General features: G+C 48.8%; 1 protein-coding gene across 5 annotated transcripts in view; it reads right to left on the reverse strand.

Annotated features, from left to right (window-relative positions):
- The window catches only part of PELI1 (pellino E3 ubiquitin protein ligase 1), a 47,150-nt gene extending 46,294 nt beyond the window's left edge, over positions 1-856 (reverse strand). For all 5 annotated transcript variants that reach the window (XM_042795963.1, XM_042795967.1, XM_042795960.1 and 2 more), the window contains exon 1: positions 541-856. The gene's annotated coding sequence lies outside the window, so the exon portion shown is untranslated. The remainder of the gene's footprint in view (positions 1-540) is intronic.
- Positions 857-22,641: the final 21,785 nt, after the last annotated feature.

Raw genomic sequence — 22,641 nt, forward strand, 5'->3', positions numbered from 1 at the left:
GCCTGGACTTCAGGGGGGACTCTTTCCTCCGCGGTAAAAAAATAATAATAACACCACCGCCGCCAAAAAAACCCACCCCTCGAATTCAAGAAAACCTCGAGGTCTAAATACTAAACGACTTTTTTCTCTATTTTTTTTTTTCTTGGTTTAAAGTGATGCTTTTCTCGAGGGCAGGCGGCTCGGCAGCCGCTCCATGACAAAGAGCTTCCCCAACACATCCAGCCCCAGCGCGGGGCTCAGCCTGCTCTAGGTGGGGGGGGAAGGAAAAAAGGAAAAAAAAAAATAAAGACCCTCACACACACACACACACAAAAAAAAAAAAAAAAGACAACAAACTGCCGAAACCCCCGGAAAACAAAACAAAAAAAAATATTTTAAAACCAGCAAGGAAAAGGCAGCCGTGCCGAGGCGCAGCACAAAGCGTGCAGGGTGGCGGGGAGGGGGGCGAGCGGGGGCCCGAGGAAGCGGGCAGCCCGCGGGCAGGCCCTCAGCCCCTCTCGCGACGCGGGCGCGCTCTGTCGCGACAGGCGCGATACTCACCCCAAGGAGGAAGGCGGCAGCCGCAACTCCCCGAGGCGGGCAGGGGGGGCACTCCGGGAGCGGGGATAAGGGGCAGGGGCAGCCGCAGCCTCCGTCCCCGTCTCCTCAGGGCCGCGCGGAGGGCGGTAGCCCCGGCTGGGCGAGAGGGGAAGGAGCCTCCGCTGCGCTCCCCGCCGCCCCCGCGGTGCCCCGGCGGAGCGGCGCTGCGACCGACGGGAAAGGAAGCGGCGGCGGCTGCCGGGAAGCGGCCGCAGAGAACAACCCGAACGATCGACAACACCAACACCACCCCCCCCTCTCTCCGCCCCGTCCCCGGCTCCCTCACAACAACCGCCGCCCCCACCGCGCCGCCCGCCCGCCCGCCCTCTGGCTCGGCCCCCGCCGCGCGCTCGCGCACCCCACCGCCGGGGGCGGGGCCGGGGGCGGGGCGACGCCCCCGCCTCACGGGGCCACGCCCCCTCCTGCCCCCGAGGCGTGACGGGAGTTGTAGTACCGCTCCACGGGGGGCGGGGGGCTTGTGTGTACACGCGTGCGTATGCACACGCGTGTACGTGGGCATCTGTGTCTGTGAGTGCGTGAGCTTATACACACGTGCGTGCGTGTGTAGGTGTACTTTTGTGTGTGTATGCGTGTACATATGCATGTATATCTATATGCATATGTATACATATACGTGTGTGTATGTATATGTGTATATAGCTATGTCTATATGTGTGTATCCATGTGTGTGTATGTGTATGTACACACGTGCTTCTATGTGTATGTGTATATGTATACATGTGTGTATGTATAGGTATACATATGTGCTTGTATATGTATGTGTATATGCATATGCAAATGTAGATGTATATGTACATGTGTGTCTATATGCCTGTATATGTATATGTATACATGTGTATGTATGTGTATATTTATATGAATATGTATACATGTGCTTGTATATGTGTATATGTATATGCATATGCAAATGTAGATGTGTATACATGTGTGTATGCCTGTATATATGTGCATATACATACATGTATATACATGTATGTGTATATATGTATATATGCATGTAAATGTGTACTTATGTATGTATGCATGTCTATATGCTTGTAATCTAAGTGTACATCTATACATGTGCATATATTCGTGTGTGTATATATACATATGCACATGCATACACATATAAATACACATGTGTGTATACATGACACAGGTACGTATATACATATGCACATAGCACACCTATGGTGGGGTGCCGCCATTTTCAGGGGGCTCCTGCCACCCGTGAGCCCAGCAAGCCCCAAAAAAACACCTTCCCCACCCCCCCCCAGCCAAACACACCCCCCCAGCATAACTGGGCCATACTGGGAGCTGGGTGCCGCCGGGGCTGCGGCGCACGCGGGGCAGGGACGCCGCTGGCACCCTCCCTTCCTCCAGCAAAATCCGCTTTTCCAAACACCCCTGCGCATTTATGGATTTCCACCCTGGCCATCGGGACATATTGGGGGGGGGGGGGGGGGGCAGCAACCCCCATGGGCTGGGACACAAGTGCGTCGGAGCTCGGGGAATTTGGACGAGGGACCTTTCAGGTGGCAGATCCCCGGCAGGTACAACGAAACCGCCAAGATACTTGTCACAGGAGCGTTTCCGCATGAGCAACCTTCCCCGTCTGCTCAAACCAGAGCCTCCCTATTTTTTAGTAACAACGTCAAGCGCGGTGGGGTGAGAAGCCCCCTCTCCCGGGGTCAGGGGTGATGCTCAAGGGGCGGTTACACGGGCTCGGGGCTAAATACGAACCGGACGGAGCGGCTGCGGCCTGCTGCGAAAGCCCAATGCCACTCGGGCTCACACCCAGCACTGCTCTGGGGATTTTTAGCCTCCTTTCTTTGCCAGAGTGAAATAAATAATCCTCGATATTATAACCTGTGGCGTGCTGCCCCAATCCTGTTCGGATCTGTCTTGCGACGTGTGTGTGTGGGGGTGCTTAAATCAATATATAAAACCATATTTCAAGCAAGGCAGGGCTATAACTCTATAGCATAGGCTGTTCCAGCAGCACTGCCGGTGATGACTGTTATAGTGGTTCTCCAAGTACATTTGTTTGGACAAAACATATGCTTGAAATATATACCATGGAATACTATTTCAGCTGAAAGACCCTTCTAGCAGTGGAAAGACAGGCTGCGCTAATTGATTTTGCTCTACGTTTTCCACTTTTCCACTGCTTACAGGAAATCACAGCCTGGATGTGGCCTTCAAACTTACTCATGTTTTCTTGTACATAACGAGAAACAAACAAACAGGTTTTTAAGGGAAATGGAACTTTTACCACCACATCACTCAGAAAACAACCTGGTACTGCCCCAGTATGACACACAAAGTCAACAGAGATGCTTTTGTTGCCATCACACCGAGAGCTGTTGAAGAATTAGCAAGGATTAGAAATATTGCTGCTGCCTGCCTCTGTAAGCACAGCTCTACTAGTTGTTAGCCCGAGTTTTGTTGGCCCTGGGATTTTTAAGGACACATTAAGAGATATAACTTGAAGCTCCCAGATTGTAAGAACAAAAGAGTCAGGGTGATCACCCCTTCTGACCTCTGGCGTGTAACTCCTGACATCCCAAAGATAGCTTTTGCCTCAAAGGTGGTATTTCTTTCAAAGAAGCATTGACACCTGAGATAAAAATAGCCTTGACGGTAAATCCACCCCTGCTTTTGGCGACTGCTGCAAACAGAGCCCGGTGTTAAAACTGATCTCTCCACGGAGCATTTATTGGTTTGCCTTTGCATTTGCTGTAACTTTGTTCTCCATGCTTGGCAGCCCATTATCTCTGCTTTATTTCCAACCTAGGTATTTATAGCCCTCTGATCGAAGCATCCTTTAATCTCCTTTTTGCTGAGCTACTGATACCAGCATCCCCTAATACTTTGATACAGGGCAAGTCATACCCTCACCCTTGAGCTGGAGCATACCCCACATCTCCCCATAGATGCTGGAGGTGTCACTTCCCACGGGACTCGGCCGTGAGGGATTAAGGAGCACACGTGTGAGCACGTGGGAGATGGGTGACGGGTGATGACAGTGCAGGCGTGTGGGTGGAGAAGCTTCTGGCATGAGCCCTGACACTGAAATCCCACTGGGTCCTGCCTGGGAAGAAGCCATGTCTCTCCTCCCAGGGACTAGGCACTTACTTCCCTGGGATGTGAGGAAAAAGTTGGGAGAGATGGGATGAGGAAGAAGGTGATGTATAGCTGGAAGGCCACCGCAATCACGGACAGACATCATGCCAGGATGAGCCCGGCGCTGCCTGACCCACCGCGTGCTGCCTTACGTGCTCGGAGTTGGCGTGTAATGAATCACTTGCCACACATGTGATGTAACATGACAGTGTTAATAGATCTCATTATTATCCAATTTACTAGGGGAAACTGAGGCGTGGAGAGGTGAATATTATGCCTGGGGCTAGATTGCAGGAGACCTCACGCTGCCATCCCATGCTCACTTTACTAAGCCATATAAGAATTAGGTGCAGCTGCCAGAAGCACCCATGGAGGATGCTGAAGAAAGCCAGCGGGGACAGGATGAGCTTGGCATTCTCTTGAGCCTTGCCCCTAGCATTCATGTCCTGACACAGCAAATAGCCTCTCTTTCCATGTTGAATGGGGTCCTGTTCAGCTCCCAAGAGCAGTTCTGGGCTGCTGTTGCCTCTTGGACTCTTCTGTGGTAGCTGATGGGTTTATCACTTTGACCCTTGGGAGGCTCTTGCCTGATTTCCCCCAGTCAAGCCATTCTCCCGCAGAAGCTGAAGTGCCAATGGTACATTTCCAGCATCCCAACCTTGCCCTGCTGTCCCGGGAGAGCATCTGCAGCACCCACAGCAGGACCAGGGCTCCCACCCTGTTACCGACTCTCTTTTATTTAACTCTAAATTAGCACCTTTGTCATACATAGCCTTTGATGGACTTCTGTTTCATGAACTGGCCCCATCCTTTCTTAAAGCCCTGCAAGTGTTTATCCTTTGCACAACCCCCTGGCTCAGCCCAGCTAGCAGTTCCATTTCCAATCTCCATCCTGCCTCGGGGTTAATTTCTTTCTCAAACGCAGTTCAGAGGAAGCATAAGAGACAAATCAGCATTACAAAGCATTCCTCTTGTAGGAGCAACAGTTTTCAGAAAGCTTTTCTTTCCCCACTTTTTTTTTAAAAAAAAAAAAAAAAAAGAGGAAACAGCTGAGTCTGGTGGCTGCTTTTGACATTTCCTTATATTTAACACATGTCCCTTGCTATGGAAAAAAAGCAGCAACCACTTGAGGCTTACAGTTTTCTGTGACATGCCCGGAAGAAGCTGGTGCTAAAATCTGGGCTTCATAACTCAGCTACCTGCCGGCAGCAAACCCAGGGGCTGGTTTTCCCTGTGATCCCACAACATCCCCATGTCCCATAATTTGTACCACCCTGTGGTGAGACAGCAGGGAGCTGAAACAGAAAAGATACAGTCTTTTGAGGGAGCCAAGCTGGCCTGAGGTGACCCAGCACCATGGATAATTGGTTGGAGAAGGGAGGGTAGGTAGGTAGAGCAGCAGCTTTACTGATCCATCTCATTTCAGACCATTTTTTCCCACCCAGCACTAAAACTTGGAGCTGCTGCCCAGAGAAGCAGAGCTCTGAAATCATCTTTGATATTTAAACAACTATTTTCTGTTTTCTGACAGCCACATACTGTTCCAGTGTTCGTGTTGAACAGGCTTTCTGAGTCAGATGCAAAATAAAACGACACATGGTCCTCTCTCATGTTCCCACCCGAGCATGTATGGTCCTGTGATCTCTCTGCAGTGATGAAGAAGCAGTAAAGGCTCTTGGCCAGCTTTCTGCACTGCTCTAAAGCGCATATGGCCCCAACAGCAACAGGGCATCCACATTGTGCCGCTCCTGCCTATATTATTAAATGAAATGACCCCAAGCCAGAGTAGCTTGGTTGGGCTCACAATCACACCACTAAACACCCTGAGTGTCCAAAAGCACGTGGCCAGTTCAAAACTCTCCCTCTGGCTCCAGTGCATCTCCTGGCCATGCCCAGATCATCTTCTAGACCCGGGCTGCCAAGTTCAACCTGCCAGGATACTCTACCAAGTCCTCCCCAAAACCTTGGAGACACCCCTCATTTCTGGGGGAGAACCTGTGTCCCTAATGAGCATCCTCACACCCCTCTAAACCAGCCACGTCCCCAGGCTGCGAAACGGAGGTTATCATCGCCTTTCTCATCCAGCCTGTGAGATTTGGACAGATTCAAACCTACACCCAGACAAATTTCATCAGGGACTGAAGCTGCTGGGACCAAGCGTGACGACAGGGCGCCGGTGCCACGACGTGCTGCCGTGCGTGTCTGCGTGGGTAATCACTGTGGCTCAGTGCCATGAGCTGTGATTAAGTCATTAGTCAGACTTCAGTCACGTGAAAATATTTGAGATTAGAAGCCAATGCTGAATTCCTTTTTGGAAGGGTTAAGCAAATCAATATTTAGTGTTGGCTGATGGGAGATCAGAGTATGTCAAACGTAAAACATGATGCTGTAACCCAGAGTGCAGCCATTGCTCTGATCATCACATTTGGGGTTCTTTGAAAGGAGAGTGCTAATTTCTCCAGGTCGTTACAAACTCAACATTCGGTCCATTAAGGACTCAACTTTCAATCACGGTAGAAAAAAGGAACCACGTGGAGCCTGGCAGCAGGTCCCCCCTTTTCCATGCCCGGCAGTGGGGATGTGCACCTGCACCTGCACTGCACTTCAGCAGAGTACAGAGGTGGCTGTGCAATCATTCGCAATCAGTCGGGCCGATCATGTGCACCGATTAAATTATGTTCTTCCACCGGTTCTCAGAAATGTAATTTGCTTTAAGTTAATAAGCAAACATGTACCCTCTCAAAGCGTATTTGCAAAGATGTGAAATCAAGGGGCACTTCATAACGGCAGAGAGAAGAGGGACGGAGCTGTTGCACCGGTACGGTGTTTAGCGAGGGTGCTGCTGGCAGTTCCATCGCAGTTGGCCACCCAGATGGACATGTATCAATCCCACTGATGTACATTAATTAGCGGTGAGGGACAAAAATTGCAGTCCTTTCAGAGGACCTCCCTTTGAAGGCAGCTGCAAAGGAGGAGCTTAAGCAGCACATGAAGCCTTCTGCTGTCCCTTGGCTGAGGACAGGATTGCACCCCGCCGGGATCTGGTGTGTGGTTCACTGCCGCACCGTGGGTCTAGAGGGAAAGTTTGTTCAGTGTTTGCAGAGATTTCCCCACCAACAGTACCCTGCTAGGTGCAGTCAGCCCTCCACCAGCAGCACCCCAGGAGCATCTCACCGCTGACTCAGATGGGAGAAGGTGCTCAGCTGCTGCTCGGCCTCACCGTGGTCCTCCCATGGACCATGCAAATACACATCTCAGCTTTTCCAGATGCCCACTCCCAAAATTACAGTTGTTTTCTCTTTTCTTCTTTTTCTTGCATGATCTCTGAGGATGTCACCTGGAAGGACATCAGCCCTGTGCATTTTCCCAGAAGAGGATGTGGTAGTATCTCCCCCTCACCCAACCCACGACACAACTAGCAAAATGGAGGAGGCAAGTGTTACTTTAGCAAGGCATATTTAAATGCGTAATTAGGCGAAATGAAAACGTCACACATCACACATTAGAGCTAGTGTGTCAGTCTGGAGGGTGAAGTAATAAGAAAATCAATACATAAACATCAGCTTGTGAGTGTTCCTGGTGCCCATAGGATGGGTCCACTTCTTAGGCAACCTCCACAGTCCCTTCTACACATGAGGAAACTGAGGCAGAGAAAAATGGCTTGGCCTAGAAGGTCATCAGCATTAGGGCCAGTACAGGAGCAATGGACATGATGAGATGGTACCTTAGCCATATTTTAAAAGGATTTGCAAGCAGTGGGGACACCCACAGCACCCATCTCCCATCCAGATTATTCGGCCTCCCCTCTCGTACCCTCCTTTGAGAGGAGAAGCCATCATCCCCTTTCTGATTTACCAGTTAGACACCAGTCCATGCCACGTCTAAGTCCACACTGTCTAAGCACGGTTTAGTTGAAAAAACAAAGCAGCTTTGAGTCTTTGAATCCCATGAAAACACACAAAACCACAGATGTCTATATATTTTTGTTTGCATTTAGTATAGGCAGCCAAAGCTCTTTTTTTTTTTTTTGCTTTCTTTTTTTCCCCCTCTGCATGTTATGGAAAAAAATCCTGTGCTTTCTGCCTGGGAGCTCATATGCCAGAAGGCCTATTGTAGCTATGATTTAAGCCACATGAGCTGGCTGCGTGGTAGCAGACTAATACTCTTTCCTTGGATTTCCCACTCAAAAATATGATTAACATGGTGTCTTCTGCTGGTTGAAGGTGGGCAGTTCAAGGAAGTACTTAAAGCGAAGGAGGCCACCATGGGCTTTGTCAAAACAAGGTTTATTTAATTATTGCTCAAGAGGGATTTGTGGCCAGGACCTGATTAAGAGCACCACCAGGACCAGGCTGGCATGGTCACCTTCAAACCTTCCACCCATTTGGAGGGTAGCAAGATGCCTCCAGCAAGACCCACAGTGGCCTGGCTGTGACTGGACCCACCAGTCTCCTCTGAGTATCTCCAGTGCTACCTGAATGGGGGACTCAGACACCGAGTGGGCAATGAGCTTTAGGGGTTATATGCCAAACATTTAAAATCTCTCATTTTCTCCATTTACTTGAAGTTTCCTGGGGGACAGGGCTAGCAGCTGCTCTTGATCTTTCTTCTCTAGACCAGCCAGTACTCGTTGTGTTTGCCCCTTCCTTGGGGTCTGCATCTGGATCCTACTACTGATTTGGGGTTTCTTTTTGCTTTTAGGGGCACTGGTGGATTTTGGAGTCAAGACTCATCTGTTCACAGCCGTTTTTTTATTCCTGGACTGATACAGCTGATACCAAATCCCCTTGCTTTCACTTAAAATTTCAAAATGGTTCCCATTGTTGCACTTTAATTTGCATTTATTGTCACTGAACTTCATTTGACGTGATCTCATCCTTCCACCAGGGAAAACTCCCCTCTTGCAGCCCCTCGGTTTTATTTGGGATTGCCTGAAGTAAATTATTACAATATTGGTAAGGAAAAAGCCTTGCTCTGAATATTATCCAGACGATGAAGAACACCGTGTCCCAGGCTGGTGTCTGTAGGCTCAGGGTATGGCAGCTTGATGCAATCCAGAATGAATCAGAGCTGTGAAAGCACAGGCTCACTAACAGGAGCCAGCATCCCACCTTCCTAGCAAATGTTGAGCCCCGCCTGCCCACCAGCCTGGGCTCTGGTGGCTGCATCAGGTCCTGCATGATCCTGAGGAAGATGTGAAATTGTTCCACCCACCATTGATTGTCCTTGCCAGGACCCCAACAGAGTCTAATGGCTTGGTGATAAACAGCCTCTAAAACATATTGGCTGTGTCTGTGACAAAAAAATAACCCATGCCAAAGCCTCAGCATCCTTTGGCCCAGGCCAATGACCTCAAGCATTGTCCAGGCATGGAAAGGCAAAACTGTGTCAGCTGGGGACCACTTGGAGGGGGCAGTTTGGACAGGGCCACCTCGTCTGCGGCTGCAGGAGACTTCTACAGCAATAGTATGTTTCCAGCTGACCTCAGGACCAGGAAACCACCCAGGACACACTTAATTTATTAATATATCTGTTGTCTTTGAGGCTTGATGATGATCCAAGAGCTGCTGACATCACCCAAGCTCACCCCACTTCCTCCATGCCAGCAACAACGATGCTCCTCAGTGGGAGTGACCAACATGATGCCCACCAAGCCAAGGTTGACAGCCATAGGAAACAAGGATTTCCCAGCAAGAAAACGAGGAAATGGAGGTGGAAACATGCTATTCTTTAAAAAACTCCACCCCTGGTTGTGCAAAAAGGGGAAGAGAAATGAAGCTGTCTGCCTGCTGAGCGCCTCGTGAGTCACGCAGATACCAAGGTGTGGTATCACAGACTGCAGAGCTCGGCAGGTCCACCCTTGCTTCACTGCCTCGGCGGCAGGAGCCAAGCAGGTTTTTAGGGCTGGGTGTTGATGCTGTTTGTGGGTACAGCCAATTGCCCAGGGAAGACAGGCTTGCTCCAGGGCCACCCGGCATCAGCAGCCTGGCAAATCCCGACGGGAGCGAGCTGTGCTCTGACGCAGCCCGACCACGCCAAGACCAGCTGTTGCCCGGGCTTCGGCGCTGGCAGAAACCATCACTTGTGTTGCTTTGGGATGGGGCACTCAGATGCATCCAACGGTGCTGTCTTGCACAGCCCGGTGTACCAAAGGGAATAACAAAAGCTGCAGAAGCAACATGAGCAAAGCATCAGAGAGGCCAAAAAGAGGATTTTTCTGGCTGCGTGCGTGTAGCAAAACCAGGCTTTGACCTCTGCAAGGCCAGGAAATGTAGGTGCGGTGTCCACGCCTGGATCCAGCAGCAGGAATTTTCCCTACGTAGCAACAGTTGTTATGTAGCAATAATACTTGGCAATTTTCAAGGCACTTGAGAAATACTAATTAATCTGAACATCAGCCTTGTCAGGTAGGCAGCTAAATATTTTCATCCATGCTTTACAGCTTGGGGAAGCGAGACCAAAACCGATGAAGCAGCTTGTCCACGGACACGGCAAGAGCAGCTGCCAAGGTGCGGGCAGGGCTCAGTGACTGCGTCAGGACGAGAGGGCTGATGCAAAGGAAAACCAGCACACCCATAGGTAGTGCATCAGGAGATTCAAAGGAAGCACCTAGTTTTCAATCCAGCAAAGGAAACCTCCCATCGGAGGGACTTTTCTGCTGCTCATTCTGGCATTTCACAGCTCGGTTTAATTATACTAATCACTTCAATGATGACTCCTGACATTCACCTTCATTAGCCACTGGCGGCCGTGCTCAGCTGCCTCGATTTCAGAGCTATCAATGTCTGCTTTAAATAACTCATGAGTAAAATCGGCTGGGAGACAGTGTGTCTGGGCTCTCCTCTGGCCTAGCCTGCATGGAGGTGGCTGGGAATGCAAAACTGAAGCCAAAACTGCAGTTTAACCCTGGCTGAGCATGGGCATGACCTTTTTTCTGGATGTCTTGGGGTGGGGAGAGCTTTTCTTTTTGGCACTGAGCGTAATGACTGAGTGGAAGTGGGGCGAAGGGAATGATGTGCAGGGAAGACCAAGTAAAGTCATTAAGTTCAGGCCATGGCACCATCTTCCCTGTTGGCTTGGGAATGGTGTTATTGCTGCGCTTCCTGCTGCGTAAACACATAGCTGCTGCCATAACCAGGCTTCAGCCGAAGAGCATTTTTGCTCCAGCACCCCTTTTCCCCAAACAAACAGACATTGAGGGTACAGTGTGGGTAGTCACGTCCTGAAAGCAGGGCACGTGGCGGCTGGAAGGGTAAAGCTGAAGGCAGGAGGACAGGGAGTACCACAGCCACCTCTCAAAGCATAGGGCTGCATGGCCAAAGAGCAAAGCTGGACCCTGTCCCACAGCCACGGAGGTCACAGTCAGGCTACCCTTCCTGGCTGCACGCTTTACTCGTCTTAAACCAGGGTGAAATGTAGAAAAATCACAAAATCCCAGGCAGATTGCGAAGGCAATTAGGTACTGTGATGCAGCTGCTTTATTTTTTTCCTCCTTATGGTTTAATGTGCTGTTTACAGCTCGCAATTCTCATTTTACTGGTTATGCTGCTCAGGGAACACAGAAACAAAACTTCCAGCGATGCCATTTGTCAAAGCAGAGGAATTTGAGCTCTGCAAAATAAAAGCAGACAGAGAGGTGAGATACTGTTTCTTTGTAGTTAAAGATGCTGCAACAATGTTAAGTGCTGTTTGTCACTTCTGTCCGAGGGATTCCAATTATAATCCCTGAAAAATTGAAGAGGATGATGATTTCAGGGTGCTAGCAAGCAATTTCCCCCAATACTGACCACAGTCCAAAAGCCTGTTGCTACAATGCTTCTTTATGAAGGTATTATTTTGCAAACTAATGCCCACAATAAATCCACTCATGCAGATTTTATTAGCAGGGACCAGTCACTCATTAACTGCTATGGCATGCAATGCTTGTTTAAAACATAGGAAGGCACCTGTTTATAATTAAGAGTAAATAAAAGCATAAGGCTTTTGCATTGTACAAGTGGCATCACTTCAGCACGAGTAGAGCTGGTTAAGATATCAGGCATGAATAGTGCTCTTTGTGCCTGTGGCTCTCCTGACTACCTGGTGGGATGCTGTGTTTATGAACGATGCACTGGCTATGGCACTGCTGTCATGGGGTACCTGGACACTTAATTCTTACTGTATCTTTTGTACTTTGCCATGAGATGATTGATGCTTTGGAGAAAAAGAAACGAAGGAAGAAGTGAGACAGTTTCACTGTGAAGAATGGGATTTAAGTATTCCTTCATTTCATTAAAGCTTTATAATTGATGTTTTCCTGACTCTGAAAATGCATGGAAAAAAGGTAATGCTAAGACCATGTTCTCTGGGAAAGAGATGGCCCATGGCAGGTCCTGAGTGCTTACCTCTACCTTGAAAATCCTCACTTTGCATCAAGTTATTCTCAGTGCTGGCTCTGGCGTGCTGTGTCTGCTGTACATTTTGGTTGTCCGCTCTGCTGTGTGCCTTGGTTTTTGCTGGGACAAGCAACATGTGGTCTCTTAGGAATGCAGTGGACTTTTGCACTCTCATCGAGAAGGATGTTGTCGCTGCAAAACCTTCCCATGTAGCCACTGGAGTGTTTCTGAAGGCTCCTCCTGGGGACTGTAAGCCCTCCTTCCCAGAAAGGCCATTCACAGCCTTTTTCCTGCTGCGAAACCCCATGAATGCAGTTCCCTTTGCTTCAAAGGCGACCCTGGGTTTGTTGGAGCAGATGCTGCTGGTGACAGCGCTGGTGGGCAAAAGCCACCCTAGAAAGGGACGTGGGCCCCTGGGCCAAGGCTGGCCAAGCGAGGAGGGAAATCTGCCTGCAGCAGGGTCCTGCTTCTCTGAGCAACCAGCTTCCCAAGCTCGTTTAAATGCCGTTTCAAAGGCAAGAGAAATCTCCCCCCAAGTCCTGAATTCATAGGAGCCTGCACCGCCTTGCCACTGCCCTTCCCACCGCGCTGCAGTGACGGGCAGGACCGCACTGCAGGAGGGGAAGGGGTCCATGATGTGCACGATGTACGCCACATACCTGAGCCTTTCGGTGCTGCCAGTAAAAAACAGCAGCTGTACTGGTTTCCAGGCTGCGGTGGAGGCAGGGCAGCAGGCATGCACAGGCATCGCTCACAACCGGACAAAGATGAGGACAGAGTGGAGACAAGCAAAATGGATTTCTCTTTGACCGCTGGCTAGTAGGTCTGTTTATGCCAGGGCAGGGAGGAGAGGATGCAGCATCCTCCCAGCTTGGCCCTGGCTGGGAAGGACCAGGGAAGGGACCGCCAGCATGGGCCCTTAATCCAGCACCCTCTGTCCAGTCCCCACTCAGGAAAAAAAAAAAAAAAAAAAAAAAAAAAAATGCACTGATGGAGGTTCACAAACTGCTAGTTTCTGTATGTCTTCCTGAATATGTATACAGATTTTCATACAACAGACGCACTATTTTTAGTTTCCTTTGGGGTATGTTTGGGAGCAAGCCCTTAACTGTTGCTGTGCTGCTATAGAAACCGTATCCATGTACACTGACATGTTTACAATTGTTTTAAACGCCATAAACTTTCAAGGGCAAAGTCGAGCAGCTTACTTCCATTAAAGTCACTGCCCTGGTGTGGGTTTCTTTTACTATTACATTTATTAATTTAGGACCCTTCTCAGCTTCATCTGGCCCCATGGAGTTTTTGTTTCGAGAAAGGCTTGCCAGCTCTCACTGCAACGGTGCTTGGCAAACCTGGAGCAGAGCGGTTGCAAATCTGGCTTGGGGAAGAAAAAAATGTTTTTGCTAGCTCTCCTAGACCTCAGCTGTAAGAGGGGTCTTTAGCAGGTACCAGGGCACTCGTGCAAGGCTTGCCCTGCAAGAGCTGCCTGCTCACCACCTCCCCGTGCCCCATCCTGGAGCCGGACGGTTGCTGCAAAAGGTTGTTCAGCCCTTGTGGCCAGCTCACATCTATCTGGGACAGCAGAGCAGTGGCCTAACTTTCTTAAAAAAAAAAAAAAAAAAAAAAAAAACCACCATAAAACGTTTTAGTTTAGGCTTTGGAAAGAGAAAAAGCTTTTTTTTTTAAATTTATTTTTGAAGATTTCCTAAAGTTAGGCTTCCCCCATTCCTTTTTGCATTGAAGTCACAATCTTTCTCCTACAACAAAGCTTAGAAAAGGGGAGAGAAGAAGGTGTTTGGTTTTTTTTCCAGCATCCCAGGTGTGCAGCAGACGTGAGAGAGGGGAACGCTCCACCCTTTCCTGAATCTGAGACGAGATGTATCATTTAAGCTGGATGTGGAGCACAGCTTTCACCCCAACCTTGAAGTAATAGCCATCATTGGCAAGGTGGGTTGAGGGTGCAATTGAACCTTCCCCTGGACCACGAGTCCCAAAACGTCCACGCCAGGACAAGGGAGCTCCATCGTGGCTCAGCACCCATCGGAGCACCCAAGCACACATCCCCTCCCTCCTGCACGTTGTCCAAGCCACATTGCTTTGCTGCATTGAGCCAGATACTCCCAACAAAAAGAGACACTTCCAGGCTCAACCACACCAAACTGGTTTTCCCTCTCTGGGAGCATCCACGGCAAAACCCAAAGCAGGATTTGGCCTGCAGGGTCTGCGTCTGCATTGAGCGCTGCCTGTTTTCAGAGGTGTGAGCTTTGAAATTGGTCCTGTAAAGCTCTCTAAGTGCTTTGCTAAGCTTAAGCTGGGTTTTGCTGAGATCAGTGGGGCTCAGATCTACATTGAAGTAAAGGAAATGAATGGGGCTTTGCGCCGAGTTTGCTCCTAACCTGATTTAATGCCTCCAATGTCAGCACCACCTATTTTGCCTCTTTCTTGTGCAAATATGCCTGTGCTTACACAGTTATTATTTGTCATTTTGTCCCTGCCACAGTCAATTATTTATGTTTGGTAGGACATGCAATACAGAACAAAAGCAACAACTAAATAAGTAGCATCTGCAGTAACACCCAATCAGGTAAATAGAGGCCAATGTCAATGGTTAGCTGTGGGTTGCTGTTTGCCTGAGCCAGCAGTTTCAGCCTCCACATGTCTATGGAGAACGAAGAAGGTGGCCATTTGACCCAAGATCTACCTTGGTTGAGGATCCTGTGCTGTGTTGTGCCGTGCAAAAAAACCCAGGTGAACTAGCTGATGCCTATATGATGCTCACGGAGCAAAGGCAGTCATGGTCATGATGCTCTGGCCCGTGTGAGTTAAAAACCACAGTAGACAAAACTCTAATCTTGGCCCAACGGCTGGTTTCTGACTGGCCAGATAATGACAAGTTATCTCTTACTGATGTGTTTACCACAAAGAATTAAAAGGTGGCAGTCCAAAAACCCCAGTGCTTGTTGTTTAAAGAACATATTTGCAGCTGGAGTTCATACTCCCCCCAAAGTCTGGGCTGAGGAGGCTTGTAAAGTCTTTCAGACCATGGGATGTGCCACCAAATTCATCTTGGGAGCTACTTAAAGGGGAAAAAAGAGGCATGAAGAAGGGGGTGCTCCCAAAGGTCCCGTCTCCAGCTGTTGTGCTGCAGGGAGCCCCCTTACACTACACAGCAATCCAGGCAGTGATCCCATCATGACAAAACCTACCCCTGCCTCTTTCTTTCTAGCCCACTTCCATGGCCCAGCAACAGGTCCAACGTGATGCTGCACTGCTGCTGCGTGAGCAGGGATCAGTAGCGCGGCAGGCAAAACAGTCTCAACCTGGGGAGTTTTGACTTTATTTATTTTACTGCCAGTTAACACAAACTTCTCATCGCCCTCTTGGATATAGAACTGTTTGGGTGCTCGACAGTGAAAGGGTTGGGTGATCTTGCATAAATTAATTTGGTGCTCATGCATGAATTAATTGGGTGCTCATGCCTGAGCTAATCAGGTGCTCATGCATGAGTCATTTGGGTACTCATGCATGAACAGAAAGCATACTCATGAGTAAATTAATCAGGCACTCATGAGTACATTAATTGGTTGCTCAGGCACGGATTATCTGGGTTCTCATGCAGACACCGACTGGGTGCTCATGCACGAATTAATAGGGTGCTCATGCATACATTAATTGGTTGCTCATGCACAAGCCTAGTGGGTGCTCCTGTGTGATCTAATTAGAGCCCATGGGTGAATGCAGTATTCCCTGCAGTTCATGTCCAACTCATTCCTGTCCTTGAAGCTCATCCTTAAAAGATGTCCAAATACAAATCCATTATCAACTGTGCTTTCAGCATGGTCATAATCTTAATACACATCAATTACAAGTTCCACTCTTCCTCCCTGTGGGCCAGACAGAGGGATTAATTCTGAAGCAACATGTGCATGTGCTCACTAAAATTTCACTCCTTGCCTCTAGGAACCAGGGTTTGGGAGTTATCAGCATCACAGCCTGAACTTTTATCTGTTACAAGCTCCACCCCTTGCCCCACGGACTAGATTAGCAGGGTCAACATTATCAAAGTCCAAATATATGTACTTTCCATGACTTTACCCCTTGTCCCTGAGGACCAGGCTGGAGGACTTCATGTTGTAAAAACCGGAATGCAATACTTATTGCAAACTTTATACCTTGCTCCTGCAAAACACTTAGCCAGGAAGGCCACAACAGTCTGAATATACATCCACTGCAAGCCCCACCCCTTGCACTTATTACAAACATCAGGACCTTGTCCCTGCAAGACAAAACCAAGGTCATTATGGCAATTCGAATATATACCATTACAAATGCAACACTTTTGCTCTCTGTGTCCCCAAAGCTCTGATTTCCCAAGTCACCAACTTAATTTCTCCTGCTCCAGCACCCCAGTTCAGCGCTATGAGCTGCTTTTTTGCCCACCAAGGTCCTCCCTTTTGCACGGAGCACTTGTTAACACCTCTTTACTCTCATGCATAAGTTGTTCAGGTGCTCATGTGTAAGTGAACTGAGCACTCAGACATAAATTATTTTTTCGATGCAAAAGCACAAACTCACTGGGCTCTCATGCATAAGTCAATTGGGAACTCTTGCATGGACACAGCAGGCCTTTCCTTTTACACACAGCATGAGCAGAGGTTGCACAGTAACCAACCTTGCACAACTGACCACAACAGCAGTGGGTCTGCTTTGTACTTTGGGCCATTTGGCTTCTTCTCCCCTCTCCTCATGGTGCTGTGTCTGCAAGCACAGCCCTGAGAGCCTGCAGCCTGTGCTTTAGGTCATGTTGTTGGTGTTTCACCAGCTGCTTTTGAGTCCCAGAGCTGCTGTAACCCTCATAGGACAGGTGAGGGAGGGACAAGAAGGGATTGAGATATCAGATCTTGGGTGATATTTTCCATGGGCACGTGACGTTACTGAAAAACACTACATGTTTCTAGTCAAATGTAGAGATTTGGCAATCCCAGGGCCAGCTCTGTATTCTTTTAGCCATGCTAGTTAGCACCTTGCTCGGCAGATGTCAGCGCAGACATCCACAGACCTGGCCCCTTGCTGGAAGCACACGGGTGCTGAAGCAATGCCAAAAATCTGGAAGGGGAACTGGGAGCTGGATCTGTCCATGTTGAGCTGCACCGCTCTCGCACCCTTTCCTTCTGGAGCCTGTCCTCCAGCCTGGACCACAGCCAACAACACCATCTGAGGGGCTTGACATCTGAGCCTCTGTCAGTGTGACCCGAGGACACTGACCTTTGGTGGCTCCTCAGCTGCTGGCTGTCCAAGAGCAGAAGTGTTTGGGGATGAGACGCGTGGTGCTCAAGTCACCACTGGGCTTCAAAGGTGAGGAATTGTCTTGCTGACCCAGAGACGTCTGGTCAGATCTGCTTGGTTTAGGAGGTTGAAGGGCCTGGAGACTTGATCTGTTAACAGAGAGTTGGTGTCCTTCCAGAAGGGCAGTCCAGCTGAATTACGGCAGGTAATCGTTGGTACCAAGCAAAGTTAGGGATGCAGGGTGGAAATTCCTTGAGGCTTGGTCTGCATCTTCTTGTGAACTGTGTGTGATGTTGAACATGCTGTTCTCAGTGATCAATGCAACACAACAGCTAATTCCCCTAATCCCTCTGGGCTGAGCACGTGCTAAGCCCTTTGCCAAAGGGCAGCATTTGATCGGCATCACAACTGGGTGTCCAACACAGTTTTCAGATGTGCACTTCTGGTGACAGCACCACCAGGAGACACTCAAGCCCACCCTATTGCAGATACAAACACAGGGGGCCTGTATCTGAAAAAAAAAAACAGAATTAGTTCAAAGCCAGGACCACCAAGCACAGCAGGAACATGAAATTATCACCATGGAGAAATAGCCTTCAGTGCAAAGCATCCCAAAATAATTTCTTCTATGCCTCTGAAATTTTTTACAGGAGCCGTAAGTACATCACATACACAAACACATCTCATGGCAAGGTTACTCTATATGAGTACCCAGGGATTAATTCCTCCATATGTGAACTGCTCAACAAGTTGCAATGTCCTCATCTCACCAACATCTACAAAACCTGCAGGCAGAGCACTGGAGCGTGCTCCTGCCTGATGCCTCCGGCACCTTGTCTCCAAACTCACCCATTTCAACAAAATGGGGTCTTTGGGCAGTTTCTGAAAGCCTCCCCCATGACCCTGCTGAGGAAAGCCATCAACTGGCCTCAGACAACCCTTGAGGACAACCTGGTGTACTGTGGCAGGATATGACCCATCCCTTGTCCCCCGGTCACCATGCCCTGAACAGAGGAGGCTCTTGCCACCTGGGAATGGGACACTTGGGGAAAGCTGAGCATTAGGGATGGGTGAGCCAAAAATAAAGTGCTTTTTTCACTGTATTTAAAGAAATCATCTCTAATGGGACGAGGAGGAGTTATGGCAATAGAGGGAAGTCTGAAGGCAGGCAGATATCTGCTTCCCGGTTGCAAAAGGCAGCAGGAGAGGTTTGCTTTGCCTGAGGATAGGATTAGCTGGCATTTCAAGAGTAGGTGGCTGAAGGAAGTAGTCGGTAGGAAAATTCACATGCTTCAAGTGCGTACTGAAGTTCAGGTATGATTTTCATCTGCCTCTGCAATATTTCCTGCTTCGCAAAGCCACAGCGAGTCCCAACAATAAACAGAGGAAGAGGCCCAGTGCTGCCTGGTGTGGCATCCCTTCAAACAGCTCAGGAGTGCTCTGGGGGAAGAACTCAGAACAGGTATTTCTGGCTGCACTTTCTTCTCAAAACACGGAGACCTCTTCGCACACATTGATGCACACAAATACCTGGAGACCAGGCAGGCCTGGTAATACTGCACGCAGAAAAAAAGCATGATATGTGTAAAGAGCATGCAAGGGCTTGCAAAGCAGTGGTGGTGGCTATCTACTCAGGAGGCTACCGAAAGCTAGAAAGTTATAGGGCTGTGAACACCAAAATAACTCACTAGGTGGGAAGAGGAAAACTTAAACACGCTGAAGCAAACTTCGCCACTGAGGGGGGGTTGAAGAGCCCTGTAATGAAAGATGAGACTTAAAAATCTGTCTGTGGCCCCAGGCAGATGGTACCTGTGCAGGCTGGTGGGTCCTGAGGGGGCTTTGCTGCTGGTCCAACACTGAATTTAAAGCTCAAGCCGTTGGGCTGATCTCAGCTAGACTAGCAGGAGAGATGTTCCAAATAACGGTTCACATGAAAAGTTATCGCTCACAGCTTCCTCGACACTATTCATCATTTCACCATGGAGGGGGCATGACTGATATTCATCCTTTCCCTTGGGGAGGGAGGGGATCAGGATGCACTTTGCACTTGCTCTTAGATCTTAATAGGCCCTAAATAGATCTGTTATGCCATGGGATCTCCAAGTGTTCAAAGGCAACTCTCCCATTCCTCTGCTGAAGATTCTGAAACCATCTCAAAGGAGCATTTCCAGAGGACAGCCTGCCATTCCTCATTGATTTTGGAGGGTGCGTGAACACGTGTACCCCCTTGCCAAAGAGCACGACTGCTGAACCGCTCAACTGGGTATCCACTCAGCAGGACAGGCTTCAAAACATTTTTATGAGAGCTCTGGCAATAAAAGATGCATGTCAGGACAGCAGATAAAACACTTACAAGGTGATCAGAGTTGAGTTGAGATTGCAGCCACCAGAGTTTATTGCACTGGAAAGCAGCCACGTGCTTTTTTAAAAGACTATTATGACAGATGGAATGCAAAGTTATGAACCAAATGAACTTATGATACATTCTGCAGTGATGGCCCAGTGACTGAGGGAATGATGTCTGTGTGCACATGCCTAAAACCCAGGAGAAAGGATAACGATCAATTAGACTGTACTGGGTAATATGGAACTTGAGCATAACTGTAAATGATATGGAATAAGGGGTGGATACTGTCTTAGTTTGGGCTGAAACTAGAGTTAATATTCCTTTTCAGGGACTAGATGAGTGCTGTGTTTTGGATTTAGCTTTGGGTTTGGTATGGGAAAAATGCTGATAGCACACTGATGTTTTCAGCTGCTACTGAGACTTCAAGGACTCTCCGACTCCCCATGTCCTGCCCGTGCGCCAGGGCACAGGGAGCAGGGAGGGAGCACGGACAGAGCACCATGACCCTAACTGGCCAGTGAAATATTCCAGATCATGGAACGTCATGCTCACTGTATAGAGGAGGGGTGGTTGGGAAGGAGCTCTCTCTACTCTCTCTCGCTCGCTTCCAGGATTGCGATTGCGGGATCTTGGTATCTCGGGGTCGCTGGCCGGGAGCGGGCTGGGTATTGGTCAGCGGGTGGTGAGCAATCACGCTGGACATTGCCTGTTTATATATTTCTTTTTGTTTTCCCCCATCATCGTTATTGTTCTCATTTTATTGCCATTATTAAACTGTTCTTATCTCAGCCTGCGAGTCTCCCTTCACCCCTCTAATCCCTCCCCCATTCCCAGGTGGGGAGGGGGAAGGGAGGGTGATTAGGCTGTGGGGGTTGGTTGCCGATCAGGCCCAAACCACAACATGTTTTAAAAGATTCTGAAAATGTTTTGCTTAAAAATGTTTTGACTTTAATAATATGGATTTTTCAACATTGTTTTGTTATGGAAAAATATCAGTATAAGCCATGTAGAATGAAAAAGCAGGCACATTGACACACTGATCATTTGAAGATTTCTCACACTTTGCACAGACAGTATTTGCTGACCGTGGCCCTTTTCTGCACGCAATTTTATTTCTTGAATACCAAGTTTCACCCTGACTTAATTTTTTCCTGAAACTTTCCTTTCAGCTAGCCTCTAACACAGGAGCCACTGTGCCAGTGTGGCACAAGTGTCAGGGGGTGATATAAGGAGTTTTGGGGGAGTCCTGTGCAGTGAACACTTGCTTTGTGGGGAGGTTTCCCCTGCTCCTCCAGCCCGCTGAGCCTGGATGGCTTCCTTCCCCCTGGGCAGGCTTGCACTCGTCTGTATGTGGTATGGCACTTTGCTGTTTTTTCAGAGTGAGAGGAAAGATTTATTTGCAGAAAGGGTTTCTGAAATTTATGATTAAATCCTATGAGCTACCCCAGGCTCTTTTTGGCTGGGAGTAGAGGGATCTCAGCGCTCGGTGGGGTCCAGCCCCTATCTAAAGCTGTCTATTTAAGGAGCCCCACCTATATGAAAATACAGCTTTGCCATTGGGTCACCTTTGTATCTCCTCATATGCAGCCCCCAAAAGGTGCTTTTTGTTGCTCTGATGCAGGTGAGAGTCCCTTTTCCCCGACCAAAGGGGGAACATCGGGAAATCAAACAAGATTTCAACGTGTGCAATACAAACACAGCCGTGAAAGCATCTGCAACGCAGGTGTCGTTGTTCTTTCCTTGTCCTGAGAAGCAAGACTAACCCAATTAATGCTGAAGGGAATTCACAAGAGCTGCGTGCTTGGTGCCCCAGGAAACCTCTGTGGCTGCCTGGCTGCTCCCACCAGACCATGGCAATCCCATAAAGGCCGGGTAATACAATAACATCATTCCCTCAGGCCCTGGCTCAGGAATGCACTTAAGCACTTGTTAAACTGTAGGCGTACACTTAAATCCCGGAGGTTTTATTCCCTTAAACCCCATAGGCTTTCTCCACGTGCTGAGTCGGGATGCTCATGTATAGAGTGGGAAAATGTTGCTTCAACCAGCATATGTCTCTGATATGGGATCAATATCTGAATGGAACATCTCTCACAGATGACACTGCCGTAGCTCTCCTACATGAGAGAGCAAAGCAGGCTTGGCTCAACCCTTCCACTAACATGATCCATTACGTAAGATCAGACCAGAAACAACTACCTGGACAGAGGCTACATTATTTATTAGAGTACGCTACTGATATTAAGTGTGGGGCCAAGAAGGTGGAGGAGTAGATGGCAAAGATGATAAAAATATAATATGTCTTAACCTCCAGAATAAAAAGACATGAGAAAGAGGGAGCAAACAGAGCATCTGGAGAATTTATGCCTACAGGAAAAGACATCAGACATGTTTTATATAAGTGCTTTCCTACCTCTTAGAGAAGGAAGGAGACCCCTCAGTACATCACATTACTCGGCATTTCCTCACTTGAAGATGCTGGGACTCCTCAAAAGACAAGCAGGTCCCTGAGCACTGCTGGACTAGTGCCCAAATTTGCCAAGCACTGAGCCACAAGCTGCTGGTGTTTTTTGGGGGCATTTTTTGCTAAGTTTTGAGACCCAATGGCAGGATGGGAGGTGAAAACCCTGCTACTGCCATTCAAAGTCAAAGAGAAAGCCAACGGTGAAGCTCAATTCTGGATTCCTTGCTCACGCTGCCGTCACTGGAGCATCTTAAACCCCAGCCCACACACGCAGGTGTATCACCCCATGGGGACCCTGGAAGCAGCAGCCTGTCCTGGAGACACTGCAGCAAGTTGGTGCCCAGCGAGCCCCGCTCATGGCACCACCAGCTCTCAGCTTAGACACCAAAAAAACAGCTCCTGGGATCCACCAGATGCGACAGAGGTGGTCCACAAGAGAAGGACGAGAGGTGTCTGTAACA

This window comes from Tyto alba, unplaced genomic scaffold (genome assembly GCF_018691265.1).
Source record: "Tyto alba isolate M040663 unplaced genomic scaffold, T.alba_DEE_v4.0 Super-Scaffold_22, whole genome shotgun sequence".
Lineage (NCBI taxonomy): Eukaryota > Metazoa > Chordata > Aves > Strigiformes > Tytonidae > Tyto > Tyto alba.